Source organism: Ursus americanus, chromosome 10 (genome assembly GCF_024610735.1).
Source record: "Ursus americanus isolate L20-20 chromosome 10, mUrsAme1.1.p, whole genome shotgun sequence".
Taxonomy (NCBI): Eukaryota; Metazoa; Chordata; class Mammalia; order Carnivora; family Ursidae; genus Ursus; species Ursus americanus.
Window position 1 is genome coordinate 9,127,938 of NC_142136.1, and position 20,976 is coordinate 9,148,913.

The following is a 20,976-nucleotide window of genomic DNA, read 5'->3' on the forward strand; positions in this document are numbered from 1 at the left end:
TGTGGATCCTGTCACTTCAAAGAGAGTTAGGTACTACGGTTGTTATTAAGTTTGGGAACTTCTCCTGAGAGTGGAAACCAGAGGAAGCAGCAAGGGTCAGAAAAAAAACAAAACAAAACAAAACAATATCAACCATGCCAGGAAAACCAATGTTGTTTCCTGGACAGTCTTGTGTGTCTTGGTAAGTTTCCACTTCTGGAAACCATGGCCAATCAGTGTAACTCTTTGCTACCCCCTTGGGGTAAATCTGGACTCATCCTTGGTAAAGACTGATGTATGGCTTGAATGGGTGAGCAATGAGGGAAAAAAAAGTATGTGGTTTCCGCTCAAGACCTCAGATCTATAAAATGATTTGCTGAGAATAAATCAACTTCCTTGCACACATGGTAATAATTCTTCTTTGTTACAGGAATGTTAGTGGCAAAGTCTTCCTCTTTATTCCCCTTTCTTCTTGTGATGGTATCAACATTTGATTTTTTGACTTTTTAATGCAAGATTCCAGGATCCCCAAATGATTATTTCTACCTGAAGATTAAGAAAGGGATGGAATGCCGGGCCGACGTGACATCATTACATGAAAAACATCAGTTCAGGTTATATCAGATTATATTATCAAATTATATCAGATTAATCAAGAGAGTTGAAGGCATGCTGCCATCCAATAGCATCAGAATCTCAGCAGATTAAAGTAAATAAGGTTTATTTTCACCTATATTTCCACCAGAGCAGGCCGGGATCTATGTTCTGCATCGTCCCTGTGCCAGGTCCTGGGCAGTATGTATGGAACATTGCAGGTCATTGTGCTGGAGGACAAAAAAATCATCTCAACTATTTAAAGATTCTGACTGAAAGTGTCAGCCATCATTGTCGAAAGCAAGTCACATAATCAGGTTCCCAGAAAATGGGAAGAACTGGAAATACTTTGGGAAAGGCACTGCTGACTCTCATAGGCGTCTTGATCAATTTTTCAAGTGTAAACTACTGGTGGGGTAAAAGGGAAAAATGTAAACTTACGGCCATTCATCCTTCTGGTATAGTCAGTGAAAATTTAAGGGGGATTATTCCAGTGGTTTGTGAGGATGCACTTAGTGAGATGAGATTAAACACAACAAGTCGGAACGAGCTTTCAAAATGAGATGAGTGTCTGGATCTCATCCTTTGGCCATTTCCATCCATCTCTCTGCCAACAGTAACCATGTTTGTTGGGGGCAGCAGATGTGTTCTTTTGGAGTCCTGCTTCTCTACACTAGCTTGCCTTCTCTCCCAACTGAGAGCTAAGAAAATATTAAAGGAATGATTCATTCATTCATTCATTTGTTTATTCACTTGCTCATCAGTTGGCTTCAGAAACATTTTTTTGAGTAAGTGCTTTGGCGCTAAACTCTGGAGATACAACGATATATAAAGCATGGACTGTACTCTCAAAGATTTCACAGTCTACAAACGCACACAAAACATAACCAACTTATCCTGTACCAACAGCTTTTATGACGATAGAGTCGGGGGCGGGGGTTAGGCTGGTAAATCCCATGGTGGCAAAAACTACAATTTACTACTTCTTAGTGATTATGGCCAACACTAACTCTAGATTGCTCTGGAACTGTCCTTCCTCCAGCATTTGCTGTTCAAAGTCTGAAGTCTTAGCCAATCCTGTCCATACAAAAAATTTCTCAGCAAACAATATTTATCAGGTGGCTTTTGTGTTATTGTGCTTCATACACTGTATACTCAAAGGGAGAGGCAATGAAGGTTTTTAGGCAGAGTTGTTAAGATTAAGAAGATCATTCTAGTAAAGATAGGATAGATTAGAAATAGGAGCGGAACTGCAGATTCAGGAACCCTCAGGAAGCTGCATGCAGCCGAGTTTGGAGAGTGTGGTGGGAGCCAGGACTTGGTCTCTCTCTCACACCAGTTCTCTGGGTCCCTGTATTTCCTGCCATCTTGGGGCTGTGCTCCAGACGTGGAAGTGGGCATCTTGAGGTTGTTGTTAAAGATGAAAAAGCAGCCTGAGCAGATGCTGATCCAAGTCCTCAAACAGTGGCCAGCTCTGGTCCATGGGGGTTGGGCAGAAGTGACATCAATGCATTCCTGGTCCTTTCTGGAAGGTCTTGTGTAAAACCAGATCTACAGCTTGGGCAGATATAGTACGGCAGGCAGGGGCTCTCCACTGAGCAACAGAGGCAGAAGGACCCACATATGCTGTCCTGCCATGATGCCTGCGCCCCGCCAGCTGCCTCCTTTGTGTGGCCTGCCTGCCATGTCCACGAAGGCCTGCACCCTCCTATTTCTGACCATGTTTAAGACGTTTCCTTTGGTATTCCTTCAGGCAGCTCTAGCCAACAAATATAAAGCAAACAACTAAAGTACTTTAAATCGTCTAGCAGCCACATTAACAAAAATAAAAAGAATAGGTGATAATAATTTAATAATATATTTTATTTAACCCCATATGTCTAAAGATATTTTTCACATTATAGTTAATATAAAAATATGATTATTGAGATACTTTATGCCCTCTTTCTGTACTATGTCTTTGAAGCCTAGTGGGTATTTCACACTTAAAGCCCATCTTACTTTGAATTAGCTGCATTTCAAGTGCTCAGTAGACACATGTGGTTGGCTACCAAATTGTGAGACACAGGTCAGGAGTCTTTATTCATTTGCCTTGAAATTGTTATTTTTTAAATACCATTTCATGGAATGATACGAAGACAGAAATGAAAGTAGATAACATTACTCAAATCATTTGCCATTTACTGTAAAAGGATGAACAACGATGCTTTTTTTAAGTGTTCCAACCTATTTTTTTAAGTTTTTATTTAAATTCCAGTTCATTAACATACAGTGTAATATTAGTTTCAGGTGTACAATACAGTGATTCAGCCCTTCCATACATCAGACGGTGCTCATCTTGACAAGTGCAATCCTTAATCCCCACCCACCTCCCCTCTGGTAACCACCAATTTGTTCTCTACAGTTAGGAGTCTGTTTCTTGGTTTGTCTCTCTCTTTCTCTCTTTTTTCCCTTTGCTCATTTTAAACAGCAACACTTCTAATCACTCGTGATATTCACACTAGCCCATATTCAATCTTGAGTTTATGCATAGAAATGTCTGTATCTCTGTGATTTTTATATTTTTCCACAAAACACTCCAGAATATAGTTTCCTCAAGATAATATGAAATGACAGGATGCTTTTAATGCCAACTAATTCACTTCTTACTGCTTTCAAGTACATGATAGGGCGTATTGATTTATTTAATTTTATGTCAACCTCTCAATTGTCAGTCTTTGATATTTTGTCTAGCCTTGGAGGCATCACAGTAAATGTAATTGTACTTCAATAAGTTGAGAAATCAATAAATATGATCTGCAAGATACTACTGTCAGGTTTAATTAATGAGTTATTGCCTGGAATTTATAAAGCTTAATTCTGGGTTTTATAAGAAGTCATTATAAAAAAAATTAAAAATTTACCCATTTTATTATTTCTTTAAGTTAGAAATGATCAAAATCTGCCTCTGAATCTCATTTAGGGATTTAATTTTGCATGAGACCATCCATTTGCAAGCTCTGCAGTGTTGCTGAAATTTCCCTTTTCCCTTAATTTAACCCCACATGTCTAGGATCTGAAGCTCTGTCTCTGCAAATCACAGTGGGGTGTCTTCCATGCATTCCCAAACAGGTACTCTCTTTTAATATACTTCTTGTATCCCCCTTATGCCCACATCAAAGATAAAAACATATAAGTATTTTCATGTTGTCTGCAAAGGCTCACCGTGCTTGGGGCGACTCGCCATCTGTCAGTGCTACCTTCAGGGGACTCTCTTCCCCCCAAGACAGGACACTGCCCCAAAGCCGTAGTGCACTGAAGACACCTCCATAGACACGGGATGAAATTACTTCCCTTTTTGCCATAAGCCAGTACCTCCCTCCCACAAAAAATACAGGATGTGTAAAAATAATAGGGTACTGTTTTTAAAATTGCAATGCTCTTCCCATTCCAAGAGTGGGGGGCAGAATTAATGTTTGGTAGGAGCTCACATTTTGTGGAGTTTGGGCACATGGCAGATGATTTAGTGGAATTTTTGTTATGCAGAGTAATAGCCATTCAGAACCTGGTGCAGAATGTGGAAGCTGGGATCAAGAAGAGCCAAGTTGTTTTGCATGATAATGGAAAGGGTTGTCTTGCTGGTGGGCAAGATGGCATTTTGATGAGACGGTTATTGTAGGTCAACTGTTTTATTTTCTATTGGCCAAAAGCCAATAAAAGACCAAAAGAAGGTTTGCTGGAGACTGGACTTGGCAAGAGAAGACACAGAGAGGTTCTCAGAGCGTGATGACAAGCTGGGAGGGTGGGGCCAATGATGGTGGCACAGCAGATACCACACAAGGTTCCGAAACAGGTGCTGCAAAATGAGGATCCTCATCAGGAATTTTGCAAGAAACCAGGAAAAAGGAGACATTTCCCAAGAAGGGAAAACATTCCAGTATATAGCACGTTGTTGCTTCTGGCTGCTTTAAAAAGATTTGGTGGATAAAACCTTTCAGATATGACACCAAAACCACAAGGAAAAGTGATGAAATTTTAAACTTCCTGCTGCAAAGGACATTTTCCAAAAGGTGAAAACACGATCCACACAGTGGAAGAAAGTATTTGCAAAGCATCTACCTGGCACAATTCTAGTATCCACTTCAGAATCCAATCCACTGGGGTTGGTATCCACTAGAATGTAACCAAGAACAAGCAGACGTACATTTGGAGGATGTATGGAACATCTTCCATACATTAATCTAAAGTGGGAGCATACAAAAGATAAGAGGAAGCCCTAATCTCTTAGGATGGTAGCTGACATTACACTGAGAAAGCTATAAAGCAGTGCTACTATTTAATTTCATTTTTAAAGTGTTTTACTTAATGAAGATAAAATCGGAATATGCCCCCCAAACTACTTTAAAAAACCATGAAAGGTACATTATTAACAGTTTTGCATCTCTTTAAGCCTCCATGAATTCCATATTGATGCACAGATACATATGTGAATACTATCTATGAATTGTGATCTTGGTTAAATTACATATAAGACTCTATACTTCCTTTTCCTCTTCATATTATTCTGTCAACAGTCTCTAATGTCACTGATATTCACCTAAGGCTTCATTTTTAATAACTGCCTAATATTTCTTAATATGAATTTACCATATTGATTTAATAATTTCCCTTTCATATAGTTTAATCCAAATTGGTCATCGTTATAAACAATTCAGAAATGTAGCCAATTCCAGTCTTGGATCGTTATTCTCATGCTGACGGCCAAAGCATCATTTCAACATGTCCTGAGAAGTAGAGAAAGGATGTGAGATTTCCCTGATGGAAACATCAGGGCTGTAACGATCACATGGACCTTGTACCTCATCACCATTGGTGGATATGGAAACAGAAATTCAGACGGTTTAAGGAACGTACCCGACGTCACACAGCTAATCACTGGAAGCACTGTGATTTGCACCCCGGTTGGCCTCACGCCAAATCCACACTTTTTCCTGTGGTGCTCATACTCGTTCTGACCTATGCGATTTTACTGTATAAGTCCAGAGGGGTCCTGAGTATCATGAGTATGGTGAAGTAACTCCTGCCTTACAGCTGTAGTGACCTGTTCTACCAGTGGAACAGAGCAGTTACGTATCTTTGCTTCTTCAAGTTGAATCCGGTCCTCCTCTCTCAGTCTTTGAAGGTCTTCCTTCTTTGCGCTGCCATTTCACTAGTAGTAACGCCCCCACCCAGACCACGCATGCGCAGGCGCATAAGTAAGAAAACCTGAGGGGCTTTGTCATTGCAGTGTCAGTAGTCCTAGTCAATAGTCAATTGTGTCAGAGAGAAAAACAGAAGTCTGATGGTCTTCCGCTGTCCCTGTAGCCGTTGCTGCCACATGGTGTCACTGTTGAAACACAGGCCGGCCAGCTGCCCCAGCGCGGTCTCCTTTGTCCTGTTACTGGCTGTGGACCTCCCAACCCCAACATCCCCACCATTACGCACTTGGTGACCTGAGAGTCTGATACAATCCCCGGCGCTCAATCTCAGTATCTCTGAGTCTCAAGGATGAAAGAACCCTTTCTTTCCTCAGATCAGCTCCACCTTCAGTCCCCTGGGTGGGAGACGTTTTGTTCAGAGGAAATATGCACCTGGTTATGTACATGAATCTAGTTATATCAAGGTTTCACTGTATGTATTTGTTGTCTTCAGGTCATTGTGGTAGGGGAACATGACTATTCCTATGGAATAGCAGACCCACCGCTGAGCTTCTGCTCAGTAAGTTTCCCTGTAACCAATGTTAGAATATTAATAGCCTTGTCCCAGAAATCATTTGGAAATGGTCGCTGGTCTGTGCTCAAGAAGGGGTGCCAAGCACTTTCCTATGCTGGCAGCTCTCAGTCCTCTCCCATTCTACTCTTCCTTCCCAAACTAGTATAAATCGTTCTTTTCCCTTTCTCCTGGGCATCTTGGGGACTTTCTCTTTCCTCCTCATGGATCTATGCCTGCAGAAGGTCTTTGTAGACAAGCTGAGAAAGCTTTCCTGGTCCCTTCCCCATTTATTTCTCACTCTTTTTTTTTTTTTGTAACAGAACCCTGGGCTGCCTCCTTTGGTGATGGGATCTGTCTGGATTTACTTTGGACTTGGTATCTGATTTTCAGATCATTTAGGCAAATACCACTACTTCCTTCATTTGATTTTGTTTGTCCTACTGATCTTTTGATTTTGACCCATCTGTCTCTGTTCCCAGTGTGCAGATGGTTACTGCTTTAGTGGAGCTAGTGTAACTAGTGACCTCCCTAGGTGACAATGCTTGGGCATGTGTAATGGTGTTCTGCAGGCGGCATCATAGTACAATGTTTGGTTTCAAAAGAGTTAAGGACCCCTCCCATCACAGGAGCTTTAAGAACTTTAGCATCATCACTACATGGACAACATTTCTCCTGGATCAAAAGAGGGCAGAGAAGAAACCCTTATTTTTGCCCTGAGTGTTCAGATACATAGAAGACCTACATTCTTGCATGGCTCTACTTACAGGTAAGAGCCTCTAGTAACATTCATAGTGCCCAAAAAGAAAGAAGCAGATATCCTAGGGCAGGTCAAACTGGAAACAAGAAATACATTGAGGAGGATACAGACCTGTCCAGCCCAGAGCTTGTTACTTTAGTGTGCCATTACAAATTCATTGTGAGTAATTAGTATGCATAGTAAATTACATGCCATTCTCGACAGATCCTGTGACATCTTAGCAAAATATTTCCTTCCTGCTAGAATGAAAGACAATCCCATCACCCACTCTCGGGTTCCGGTGGCCTCTGGGACGACTCATGACCAATTGTCCTCTCTTCTGTGTCTTCAACCCCTTGCTTTGTGTTGATCTCCTTCCCATCAGCTTTTAACACAGCCCAGTCTCTTCCATTTTAAAAAGCTTTCTATCACTTGCAGAATAATCTTTGCACTCTGAGAGTAGTGCCCTTTATCTGTAGTTAGGTCACTGACCAAAGCCTATAAGAGTGACCTTGCCCTGGTGCCTGCCAAAAAAATAAACAAAAAACTGCTTATGACCTGAATGACCAATTGCAATATCAATAATTGAAATGTTTGAGGCCATAATGCAATGCTAGAATCCAAAGCCCATATGCCTGTAATCTGGTTTGCCTTGATTCCCTGTTTGCTTTGGTCATCCTCAGAAGTCCAACCTCTGCAGACATTCATTACCACCTGACATCTCCTTTATGTTCTCTGTATACCCTTAGTCTGTCCCAATCTGCAACTTTCCCTTCCATTCCTGTCACTGCTCTGTAATTGGCCATCTCCCTTCCATTTTAGTCAGCTCAAGCTGATGTAACAAAGTACCATCGACTGAATGTTTAAACAATAGACAGTTATATCTCACAGTTCTGGAGGCTGGGGAATCCAACATCAAGGTGCTGGTAGATTCTGATCCTGGTGAGAGCTTTCTTCCTGGCTTGTGGACAGCTGCCTTCTCACTGTGTCCTCACATGGAAGAGAGAATAAACTCTGGTCCCTTCCTCTTCTTAGAAAGTACCAATTCCATCATGGGGGCCCCACTATCATAGCCTCACCTAAACCTAATCACCTCCCAAAGTTTCCAGCTCCAAATACCATCACATTGGGGATTAGGAGTTCAACATGAATTTTGGAGGGACACAAACATTCCCTTCATGGTCTCCCACCCCTAATTCATTCCTTCTCTCATGCAAAATACATTAATTCCATCTTAACAGCTCCCCCCCCATCTTAACTTATTCCAGCATTAACTCTAAAGGATGAAGTCCAAAGTCTAAATATTATCTAAATCAAAATGGGTGAGACCCAAGATATGATTCATCCTGAGGCAAATTCTCTCCAGCTGTGAAACTGTGAAACCAAGCAAGTCATGTACTTCTAATACATAATAGTGGGACAGTCATTGGATAGACATTCCCATTTTGAAAAGAAGAAATAGGGAAGAAGGAAGGAGTGATGGGTCCTAAGCAAGCAAATATCATTAGTTCTTAAGGCTCAAGAGACTCTTTGTTTCAGTGCCCCGCTTTCTGGACCCAGTGGGTGAAGGTCCCACCTCTGTTGCTCTGCTGGGCAAGGATCACATCCCCAAGGTTCCAGGTGACCGCCATCTTGCCTGTTGAAACTGAGGCATTGGCCTTCTTCTCTGAAACTGAGGAGGCAGTGCTGATGGTGTCTGAATTGACTTCAGGGTCATTATTCCCTTGTCTTGAAGGGAATTTATTCGTGCTGGAATGGTCATAGATCTATAGGAGCTAAGTAATCTGACAGCTTTCCTTCAATTTGTTCCATATTCCTCTCCAATGTGAATTTTTTTTTTTTTTTTTTTTTTTTTTTTTTTTTGCCATTCTTTCAACTAGTGGGTTCTACCAGATATCTGGCAGGTCACTGAGGAAACTGCTTCCCCTAGAGCCCTCCAATCGGAGGCACTGTTTTTTTCTCTCTCTCTCGTGCACCACATACTTCTGAGCCATGTGGTGGGGCAGATGTCCTTCTCATCACCACTTCTGGATCATTGGCTTCTTTTCCTTCCTTCCTGTCTTCCTTTCTTCCTTTCTTTCTGTCTTCCTTCCTTTCTCTCCTTCCTTCCTTCCTTCCTTCCTCTCTCTCTCTTTCCTTCTTTCCTCCCTCCCTCCCTTCCTCTCTTTCTTTCCCTCCCTCTCTCTCCCTCTCCCTCTCTTTCTCTTTCTGCAAAACTCCATGCTCACACTGTTGGATTCTATCATGGTATCAGTCAGAGTCCCAGCGAGGAAACAGATGGCACACTCAAAGTAGGAACATTCAAAGAAGGCTTTAAAAAGGGAGCATTCAGAAAAATACAAATAGGGTGTAGAGAAACCAGGCACCGTAGTGCAGGAACCTGGAGCTCAAAACAGGAGGTCACTTCAAATGAGGAAGGAAGGAGTTATTATCAAAACCAGGAATGGGAGACTCTTGTAGGATTCGTTGCCTTGAGCGATTGGTGACCTTCAGCCAAGGGACAGTCAGCCTGATCTAACCTGGGGAATTAATACTCAAGCCTCCTTACCTCCAATGTCCTGAGAGGCTCTCCAGTGGTTGAACCAGAAACCAGAGGGCAAGGAATCCCCTGGAAATATTGCATATGGGAGTGTCTGTGGCATAGAACAAGTGCAGGGTTGATTTGATGGGCAGATGGTCTCCAGCCAATGTAATCATTCTCTTCTTTCCCTCTTTGCTTTCCACTGATCTGGCCTCTCTCACTCATTCACTGACAGCTTCCCCACTAGAGCTTACCCCTTCTTCCTGACTCATACCATCCCTCCCATCCTGGGACATGTCCCGTCCGGCATGCTGGCCCTTCAGTTCCTTGACCAACATTTCTCTAATCATCCTTTCCTTCCTTCTCCTACCAGCCTTCCTCTCCTACAGTCCAACGGGGAACTTGTCATTGGGAAAAGCTGTACTGTCTTTGAAATTCTCAATTTAACCCAATTCTGCAACCACTTCCCTTCCTAACAGCTCAGGGCCTCAGATAATCTTACTGTAAAAATTCTTATCAATTAATTATCTCCAGTTAATCTACCCCAATACTTTCTTACTATCTAACACCCTTCTCCTATTTTCACAGGCTTCCTTGTGCAACTCAGAGCTCATGGCATATCATGATTATTCCTCTCTTGCAATTTCCTTAACCTTTTTTTTGCTCCTTCTGTCGTTTTTTGCCTGGTAAAACCCCAGTCTGTGATGACTCACCCATCCAACCACAAGTTCTGTGCTTACATACAGACAGATGCTCATTGCAGGAGGAAAGACATGCAGTCAGGCTTCTGGTTTCCCTTTAAAGAAATCATAAAAAATTCCAAAGGGACACTTGACTCTGACTGACAACTCAACTGGATTTGTCTTGTAAATTACTTTCTCACTTTCTGAGTTAACTGTTTTGTTCCTTTTCTTTTTCCCATAAATTTCTCATTGCCCCTTCCTATCCCTTCATCCCCACTCTTAACTTGGATTCATATTTCACTTAAACATCGAAATCATTAACTAGAAATTTCTCCATCTTTTCGCTTCCAAGTCTAGAAGCACTCTGATCTTTCATTTGGGCTCTGCATCCCATTGCTTTTAGCTCTCTCATATCCTTTTCTTAAAAATGTATTTTTTAATGTTTATTTATTTATTTTAGCAGGGGAGAGAGAGAAAGAATGAGAGAAAGAGGGACCAAGCAGGGGGAGGATAGAGTGGGAGAGAGAGAGAGAATCCTCAAGCAGACTCCATGCTGAGCATGAAGCCCCAAGTGGGGCTCTATCCCAGAACCCTGAGATCATGACCTTGGCTGAAATCAAGAGCTGTTCACTCAACCAACTGAGTCACCCAGGCTCCCCTCTCTCATATCTTTTGATTCTTGGGTTCTCATACTCACCCTCCAGCTTTGTTTGCTTCTTTCTCTTTCAACTGGACCGTCCCACAAGAATATTAGCAGTCTTTGGAACCTCCCATCTGAGGGTACTAGAGTCCCCTTCCTCCCATTCTCACTTATTTCTTCCTTTGTCTTGGCTCCCTACATACCACTCTATGATTTCCTTCTCCCTAACTGGCAGCTTTTCCTAAAGCTCCTTCCTTAGAATCTCTTGCAAGGAAGTGAGGCTATAAAAACCAGGAGAGTGGTTACCTTTGGAGGGAGAGAGCTGTGATTGGTATTGGACACAATGGGGGCTTTCTGGGAGCTGCTAGGGTTCTTTTTCTTGATCTGTAAAGTGAGTACAAGTGTGTACCTCATAATAATTCACAAAGCTATGCCAACTAAGTAAGTAACATTAAAAACTTATTCATACAAAGTTGCTCATGATGCTCTCTTTTTATCCTTTTAATGTCTGCAAGATCTGTGGCGATAGCCCCTTCTTCATTTCTAGCATTGTATGGGTGCACGGGTGTGTGCGTGCTTCTCCATTTATTTTGGGGGGCAGAGTTTATCAGGTTTGTCAGTTTTGCAAAGCTTTGTTGATCTCTTTTAGTTTATAATTATTTTTCTTAGTTTATTTTTTACATTCCATCTTATTGATTTCATTTCTTCCCCCCCCCCCAGGTTATCTGGGCAATTTGCTATTCTTTTACTGAATTTCTGTGATTGACTCTTAGCTCATTAAAATTTTAGCTTTTCTTCTTTTCCAATATAAACATTTTAGGTTATAAATTTCCTTCCATTTTTCATTATCATTAGTTGAATATATTTTTTCAAAGATGTATTTATTTTAGAAAGAGAGAGAGAGTGTGTGTGTGCGGTCACACATGGGGTGGGGGGGAGGGGCAGAGAGGAAGAGAGAGAAGGCTCCATCCCACCACCCGAGATCATGACCTGAGCCAAGCTTGGCTTTTGTCTAGTTTAGTAATAGTAAGTATATTTCTTTGACTTGGTAGATTTTAATGATAGATTCTAACATTTTCCACCAAAATCTAGCTCTGCTTCCTGCCTGAGGATTATACTTACCTATTATGTGTGACCATGGGAGCAGAAGTGATGTGTGTCACTTTTAGGCAGAAGTTTCTAGAGTCAGTACGTGCTGCACATGCTCTTCTTTCCTTTTGCTGTGGTTAGTGGTGATGTTTCAGAGGGTGACTGTTCTTATCAGCCTGTAGCCCAGAGTGAGGACAACAATAATGGGGATCAGTGCCACTGTCCTATTTGTGATGGACATATAAATGTGGCACAGACATAAACATTTGTTGTTTTAAGCCACTGAAACTCTATGTTTACTCCTGCAGTGTAATCAGATCCATCCGATTTAAACAGAAATTGGAATCAGGGACGCCTGGGTGGCGCAGTCGTTAGGCGGCTGCCTTCGGCTCAGGGCGTGATCCTGGTGTGCTGGGATCGAGTCCCACATCGGGCTCTTCCGCTGGGAGCCTGCTTCTTCCTCTCCCACTCCCCCCGCTGTGTTCCCTCTCTCGCTGGCTGTCTCTCTGTCACATAAATAAATAAAATCTTAAAAAAAAAAAAAAAGAAATTGGAATCAGGATTGGAGTGCTGTTTTAACAACCAACCTTAAATATGTGGCTTTGGTTTATGGGGTAGGCATTAGTTTGCAAAGAAACTGATAATGGAGGTGAGAAGCATGGTAATCCATGTTATGTATTGGCAAATTACTTAGTAAAACGGGCTGCCTGTGTTAACTTAGAAAGCAAATTATATGCCTAATAAATTTGTAGCTTTATGGGAAAACAAACTTTTAGGAGCATACATTGGCTGTTGTTGACTGCATTTGAAAGTTTATTACAAGAAAGAGATGGGATCAGAACAATATTGGCTGATTTGCAAGCAAGAATGAGAAATAATAGAAATAGTCTATATATTCAGAGACCTATAGGTTGAAAAGAGAAATACATCTCAAACTGAAGCATCAAAAGATAAAATTGAGAAATTCTTTGAATGTCAAAGGCTAATTACTCAGTCTTAAGGTAAGGATCAAATAAAGAGCATGTTTCACACTGTTGTTAAAATTTCTGAATAGATTAACATTCTCCCAGTAAATACTTGTAGTTGGACAAAATGGCTCAAGAAAAAGAGACTGTGTGTGGCTTTCCCACCGATGCCTTATGAACACAAGGTAGCTGCACTTACACGGGCTATGGGGCATAGAACAAGAAAACTGATGGTAACAAAATAGATAACAAGATGCCCAAGTTTTTGAGAGAATTATACAACACAAAGAGGCACCAGCTTGGACTGAAAGAAACCACGATTGATACTTAATAAGCCACTTAGACACCTGCTGTTTATTCATATTTTGAAACCTAATTCCCAATGAGATGGCATTTGGAAGTGGCTTTGGAAGGTGATTAGGTCATAAGGACAGAGATCTCATGAATGAGATCCATGCCCTTATAAAAAGAGACCTGAGAGAGATCCCTTCCCCCTTCTGCCTTGTGAAGACACAGTAAAAAGACAGCTGTCTATGAATAAGGAAGAGGGTCCTTACCAGACACTGAATCTGCCAGTGCTTGATCTTGGACTTCCCAGCCTCCATAACTGTGAGAAGTAAATTTCTGTTTATAGGCCACCCAGTCTTTGGTGTTCTGTTACAGCAGCCTGGACAGACTGAGACAGCACCCGTACTGCCACCAGAGGGAAGCCGGCTGAGAAGCTTGGCTCTTAAGGAAGGCATATTCTTCAATGCTCTCTCAAGTTGTGGTCAAGGACGGTAAGAGGAAAAAGGGGGCCCTCTGCTGAGTTGAGCCAAGGCGGGTGGAGAACAGTGGGCTGGGAGGTACTCCCAGAGAGCAGAGCACATCCCACGCCGGGCATTTGAGGTCCTCATAGCATCTGTTCAGCAGGTGTTTGAATTTGCTATTTATTAGTAACTTCTCTGTGTGTGTGTGTGTTTCTCAATTTCCCTTTTTTCCTCTTTCAGGAGAAAGCAAATGTACCAGTACTATCCATCCCCACTGTCTTTTGGGAGTGTGAGAAGCAGATAATTTGTCTCTTTAGTTCCTGAGTCTCCAGGTCAAGAAAAGCGGCATCCAGAGCTTATGTGGAAACTACTGTGTAATTACGCAGAGAGCCTTGCTTTGAGCAGTGATTGGATGGAAGTTTTGGATGTTTCCCTTGGAGAGGGGTTAAGTGTATTCAGCCTGGAGAAAGGAGAGGGAAACAGATCTTTGGCGCTGGGCAGGGCAAACCTGAAACATTGTATTACTAATGACCAATCTCTGGTTTCCCATCTTGTGGGAGGATTATACTTCGCAACATTGTCAAACCCAGTTGTGGTCATAAGACCTGCAAAGGGCCATATGAGCCGAAGTGATGTGTGTCATTTCCAAGAGGAAGCTTTTAAAGTTAGTACATGCTTTTCCACGCTATTTCTTTTCCTGCCACAGTTACTGGAAATATTCCAGATAGCAACTACCCGGACACACTAGGCAAGTTTTCAGGGTCAAGTACTGCATTGGGGATTTAATGTACAGTACCCTGTGTACCACTGCAACTTGTAAGGACCAGCAAGGCCATTGGTTCTGCTCTGGAAGTGGTCCTGGCGGGTGCTGCATGGAGGCAGCCATCAGGCAGAATGAGGAGGAATGGAGAGGGGAGAGAAACGAAAGTCTAAACAAAAATCTTCCTGCTCACCTTCTAAAAGCCTAATTCCAACACACATTTGAATCGTACACTAAGAATAACCACTAACAAAATCAACAGTTAGAATGTGAATTTAACCCACATGACATTTGCTTCATAGGACAATCCAACGGAGACTTTAATGTGAGTATGCTTAAGGTGCTTAAATAGAGAAATAAAAACAGCTTACATGAAGCATGCACAAGAAATCATGAACCAAACACATAAAGAAAGGGTCAGTATTTTCCATATTAGAATTTCCAGGAAAAGAGAAGAAGAGAATGGCAAATAATAAATATCTGAAGAGATAAAGAATTTTGGAATTGATAAGAGCATACAGTGCATAAAATAGCCTCAACAGAGATAAATTTACCCATAAGTGCATCACAGAGAAACTGCAGATCATCAGAGAAAGACAACAATGTTAAGAGTTATCAGAGAGTGAAAATTAGCCAGGTACCAGGTCCTGTGGAAGTCTCAACACACCGTATTCTCAGAGCACATTACTTTTAAATGAGAATAATGATAAAAGGAAAATAGTACAAGAACCAAGGACAGAAAGATAATAAAGAAATTTTAACAGATGAATAATTAAAAGACAGCTTACAAATTATTGAGATACACGAATAGCAAATAAATGAATAGCTTAACATAGAAATACACTTCATGAGTTTTCCCCTAAGAGTCGAGCTTTAAACGTACAAATATAACATTGCAGAGTGCAAAGAGTTAATGAAACATTTTGCTCATGACTTGTTGGTGAACTTGTTCATTTTCCATAATTCCAAAGTGAATGGAGATGGTGAAGAGGAGGAAAGAAAAATGGTGTGTTGGCCTTGGAAAAACTATTTTAAAGCCAAACCTGATAGGATTTTACTCAGGCCTGCCTTGTGGAAATGGCCCAAAGCATATCCTTACTTCCCTGAAGCCAGTGTTTTCAAAAACTCACTAAATCCCTTTCTGCAGGCAGCACTGTGTCTCTTACTTACTTTTCAGACGTGACAAAAATGGTCAATTTAGGAAAAATTAAACTCAAATAGTTTTGTGTATGTGTGTGTTCATGCAAGTTACATAGTGAAGAGAGAGAGGGAGAAAGAGAGAGGGAGAAAGAGAGAGGGAGAGAGAGGGAGAAAGAGAGAGGGAGAGAGAGGGAGGATTAACTGAGATGGCTGGAATTTGTAAACATTCATTGGTCAGTCTCATGTAGACAAAGCCGAAATTTTTTAGGGATGCGGATTTTCTCACAGAGGCTGGCCAAATTTCTAACGAATTGGCTGGTTAAATGCTGGAGATAAAATCAGCAGGCATGCATGATACAGATTTGCAAATATTTTGTAAATAAATGGAACTATTAATCCTCAAATACATTAGATACAGACCAGCGGTCCAGTCTGCTTCTGGTCGAAGGCCATTCAATGCTGACTTTTTTATGTTATATATATATATATATATATATATATATATATATATATTCTTCCTGTGCAGAAATCAACACATAAAAGTTGGAGAGATGGGGTGCTTGAGAATAGATTCTGGTACAAAGGTGTCAATACATCCAGTGATTAGCACTCAGATTTTAAGGAACAATAAATTATTTATTTAGAATATCATCAGGCACATTATCCTCTGGGCTAACCAATTAGAAAAAGGTGGGAAATGAGCCACAATCTAAATTTCATACTTTGTAGTGTATTCAAAACTTAACCATTCCTTCTGAATCTATCTTCTTTGATCAACGTGAGTCAACATTCTCTTCTTCAGAGAAGAGTCTCCTTGGTCTCATGGGAACGTCTCGTGGGTCTCCTCGGTCTTCACACGTCCTAGGCAGCAAGGCCAAGAGTCCAGAGCTCTGTGTGAATTAGAAAAAAATTAGAAAAAAGACACACCTTTTAGGCTGACCATCAGAAAAAGCATACCCTCTGGGCTGGCCAATTAGAAAAAATGCACTACCTCTGGAAGACCAATGAGAAGAAGTCAGCCCTTGGGGGTGAACCAATGGGAAGAAGATGTAGGCTGATGCCTAGGGCTCTACTAATGGAACACAGCTTGCATTTTAGTCCAGACTGACGCTCCCTTGTTTAGCTGCCTTGGAAGTTTCAGTGTTCAAGAAATACATGGTCATGGGGCGCCTGGGTGGCACAGCTGTTAAACGTCTGCCTTCCGGCTCAGGGCGTGATCCCGACGTTATGGGATCAAGCCCCACATCAGGCTCCTCCGCTATGAGCCTGCTTCTTCCTCTCCCATTCCCCCTGCTTGTGTTCCCTCTCTCGCTGGCTGTCTCTATCTCTGTCAAATAAATAAATAAAATATTAAAAAAAAAAAAAAGAAATACATGGTCACGTCTTAACTAGTGGTGTTTTTTCCCATAGTGTAGGAAATAAAACTAAAATATTGCTGATGGTGGCTTTTTTTTTTCAATGTTGTTTTTTCCCCTCAAATTCAACTTGAGATTTGGGTGCCTGCTGCTGCTGCTGTTCATACCATAACCTAATAAGGATGGTGTTAAGTATTATGTTTAGTAACCTACGTTTGCTATAACAATATGTCACGTGGTTCTGCACTGTGCATTAGGACTTCCACCTTCTGCTACCTGAACATATCTGAAACCTGAGGTTAAAATATTGCCTTAATGGAATAATATCATACTCAGTTTACTAATGGAGCTTTAAAGCAAACACATCCAAAAACTTGGAAATGGTGACATAAAGTATGTGCTTATTTAAAAAGTTGAAGTAAAATTAAAAAATATCTTAATGTGTATTAGTGCTTGAGCAATATCTATTGATTGAAGGAAAGTGGTTGATATTGAGATTAAAATATGATTTTTGTATATTTTTATTCCAGTTTTATCCAAGTTATAAATTCCTTAAATAAAACCTAAAATATTGGCCTGGATATGCTTGATTAATTACTTGTGTATTGTTTATTGCCATGTTTATCTTAAAAAAACAAAGTTAATGCTAAGTAATAATTATATTGAGCCATTATACATATGTGTATATATTCTATTATTTATGTCATTCAGACAAGTAATAAAGTATAAGTGCATTATTGTCCAGATGCCAAAAATACATTAAACCAAATTAATGTTCAAACACAGTATTTTAAACATTTTTCACACCTGCATGGACAGCAATTCAATTATGTGCATTTAAATCTACAATATTATAAATGTTCATGAAAATATCTGTTGACGTGAACAAAGAAATGGGACATTTTTCTCACAGTGTAATCTTTAGAACCTACATTTTTGTGGAAATCACACCTTCAGGATACAAATAATTGAACATGTACACATCAAGATTATTAGGGTGCAGTATTAAGCAAGTTAAGTAGCTTTAATTTTTGACCTCTAGAAATTTATGGTCCAACAAACTTGTGTCATTTATTTTCTGAAGTGTAAATCCTCTGAGTTGGCATTTTTCTTTATTTACTTTGTAATCTAAATGTTAGTATATATGACACATTTTTTCGAATTGCAGTTTTTACATTGATTTTAATACATTGCTTTGTGAAAGACACATTTTAACTTAATGACAGGAAAATTTGGTTTACAGGTAAAATAATCCAATGCATTTTCTTCCAGAAGAATTGAATTTGATTTTATGAGCCTCTTTTTTTTTGAGGAAATATAAGAAATAAGCCCAATGAAGTCATTTTCATTCAGTTCAAAGTGGTCTATGGAAGCCCGTGTTTGAGTAGGGTGCTCAGTAAATACTTATAGGAAGAAATAATCTCTCTGTTCATATGGTTTATATTTTTAATGATGTGTAATGAAACATCCTGGATTGAAGGTCTTATTGTCATACCAGATATTTAGATATCAAACGAACTATTACAAACTCAAGGAAAATTCTTTATCAGTTACCTGTAATGGCTTGGAACCTAGGCAGAGAAAATACAGTGTCTCCATCTGGGATAAATCAGGAGAACTGAAGACATTTGATGTATTCTGTTTTAATATGGGAATTGGGGATTTAGGACTGTTGGAAAAGCTAGGAATGAAACTCAGGTCAACTATTTTCCATTATTTCAGCCTGATGCACTGAAAGCAGACATTCTCAAGCGTTGACTGGGATGCTGCCATGATTCTTAGGGAGCTTTGGTCCTCAAGAAGCCACCAAGAAACCACCGTGAATCTCACACTGCCTGGCAATTGCCTTCAGAGAAGTGGCCTTTTCTTTTCTGCTCCCGAATCTCATTTTGAGGGCCTCTCACTGGAGAGAGGTAACCTGGAAACGATAAACTGGAAAAGGTATTTTCTGAAGTGGGTTCCTGGCTTCTCCGGGCAAGTTTGGCTTGGGGCATTGGCAGTTGCTGAGTTGACCATAGACGTTTCATCGTGCAGATGGGTGTGCCTCCCTCTGCTCTTCAGGCATGTATTCCATAGTGTTAATTCATAGTCCCAGGTATGCAAATTTTAGAAGCTGGACTATTGTCCACAATAAATAATATTCTGAATTTTTGAATATATGTCTCTTCCCAAATGGAGAAAGTTGAGTGGACAAATTTCTCCTGTAAATTAAAAATGATATATCCAAAGTTGTCCTATTCAAGAGTTCTAGAGAAAAGGAACAGGATCCTATTTACAGAAAATGTAGTTTCCCTTGAGAACACTTCAAATCATAAATGACAGTGGTTTTCAACTCGAGCATACTTTCCTAGAATAAGACATAACAAAATTTTGGGTTAATGGGGAGAAAGTGGAGTGTAGCTTGAAGTAGTCTGTAAAGAAGTTGCCATTGCTTTGATTTGCTTTTAGTAAAGATATTTAACTCGTTTTGAAATTAAGTCACACTAAAGAAGATTAAATGTTGTAAGGGTCTAGAGACATTGATATGATAGCCCATCTGCAGAGCCCCTCCAATTATTTAGGGGAAATCCTGCTTGTATAATGTCAGTTCCCACCTGCCTCAGAGGATGCAAAGGAGGGTCCCTGGATTCTCCCTGAGGCTGTGTAGGAAACTGGGGCTTTACTGCCAGGCATATTTAATCCATATGGGCTGAGAGAAAGTTCCTTTAGGTGAGAAATGAAGCTTTGTGGCATTTTGCCAAGAGAAGCTCATATTTCTGAGCACTCAGGGGAATTCACCTGCATTTGCCTGTGTCTCTTGGCAGGTTCCTTACTGTTTTAGGATTATACTCTCTGAACATAATAGGAACAAAGATGGGGATTTTTCTCTTACATTATTTTCTAGTATTTGGGGGTCTTATGAGGTAGTAATTAATCCTGCCTCTTTTCTCCGCTTCTGAGTTTAGATTCAACAAGGGAATGTGGCCACACAAATTAGAAAGATAGAAATAAATATTAGTTTTATTACTGATGAGGTTGTTTGGGGGAATGAAACTTAACCTTTGGGCAATAATTGGTCTCACCAAATATTACCTCTCCATCTGGAAACTTCAATGAACACTCAAGGAAGAGTTTGCTTCTAGAGTGCAGGCACATTTACCCAGAACCCCTGCTTTTCTCTTTAACCCTGTAGTGGTATGAGTTTTTACAGAGGATGTCGTGTAAGTAATGTATTTGGGAGAGAATAGAGCAGATGAGTGAGGAATGGATCTGGGGAAGGGGAGAGGGCCAATAGTATGTTGATAAGCCAACAATCCCAGTGGGAGACTGTCTCAATCCCACAGGGAAACTCTGGGAAAGGATGCAAAACGCATGCCTCATCATTATCCCTCCCAAGAGGTAAGGGAGCTGGGTGTTTCATCATGGAGAAATTCTCCTAAGGAGTGTTAATTTCCAGGCTTTTCTATGAGTACCTGGACAGAGGGGCCTTTCATGGCTGGGAAAAAAAAAAAATCCCCCAGGTTCAGAGATGGAGATACTGGAAGCTGGAAATCAACTAGAACACTGATATGGCAGAATGAAAGCCATCTATATGGGGCACTGACAATGTTTGCTCCAAGCCCCCTGAGGAGTACAGAGAGAAACCAGTTTCCAGACCTGCTTCCAGAAGACAGGCTGTGGGCTCTGAGGCTGACTCAGTGTTTCCCACAGAGAAGAGCTGAAGGACAGGAGTCTGAAAACTTTTTGCAGGCAGACAGATCCAAAGAAAGAGAGAGAAGAAGGGGCTGGGCTACTTAAGTCATTCCTTCATCATTAAGAAATTGGGAGGGGTCAGAGAGAAGGACTGAAGTTGCCTTTCCAGACTGTTCCCTGTAGGACAGAGCAACAGAGATTTTGTAAGCCATGAGTCAGTGTGGGCACATGGGGACGGGGGAAATGGTACTAATGAGTGGTACAGTGATGCGGAATTCAGAATCATCCCTTAAAAAGTGATGATAAGCGTTAACAGCAACAATAGAAAAGGCATAAGTGTGCAAACAACAAAAGGCACCATCT

General features: G+C 40.8%; 1 long non-coding RNA gene across 1 annotated transcript in view; it reads left to right on the plus strand.

Annotated features, from left to right (window-relative positions):
- LOC123802223 (uncharacterized) overlaps nucleotides 1-15,379 on the plus strand; it is a 96,294-nt gene extending 80,915 nt beyond the window's left edge. The window contains exons 6-7 of the long non-coding RNA XR_006782460.2: nucleotides 13,601-13,716; nucleotides 13,927-15,379. This is a non-coding gene — a long non-coding RNA (uncharacterized LOC123802223). The remainder of the gene's footprint in view (nucleotides 1-13,600; nucleotides 13,717-13,926) is intronic.
- The last annotated feature ends 5,597 nt before the right edge of the window (nucleotides 15,380-20,976 follow it).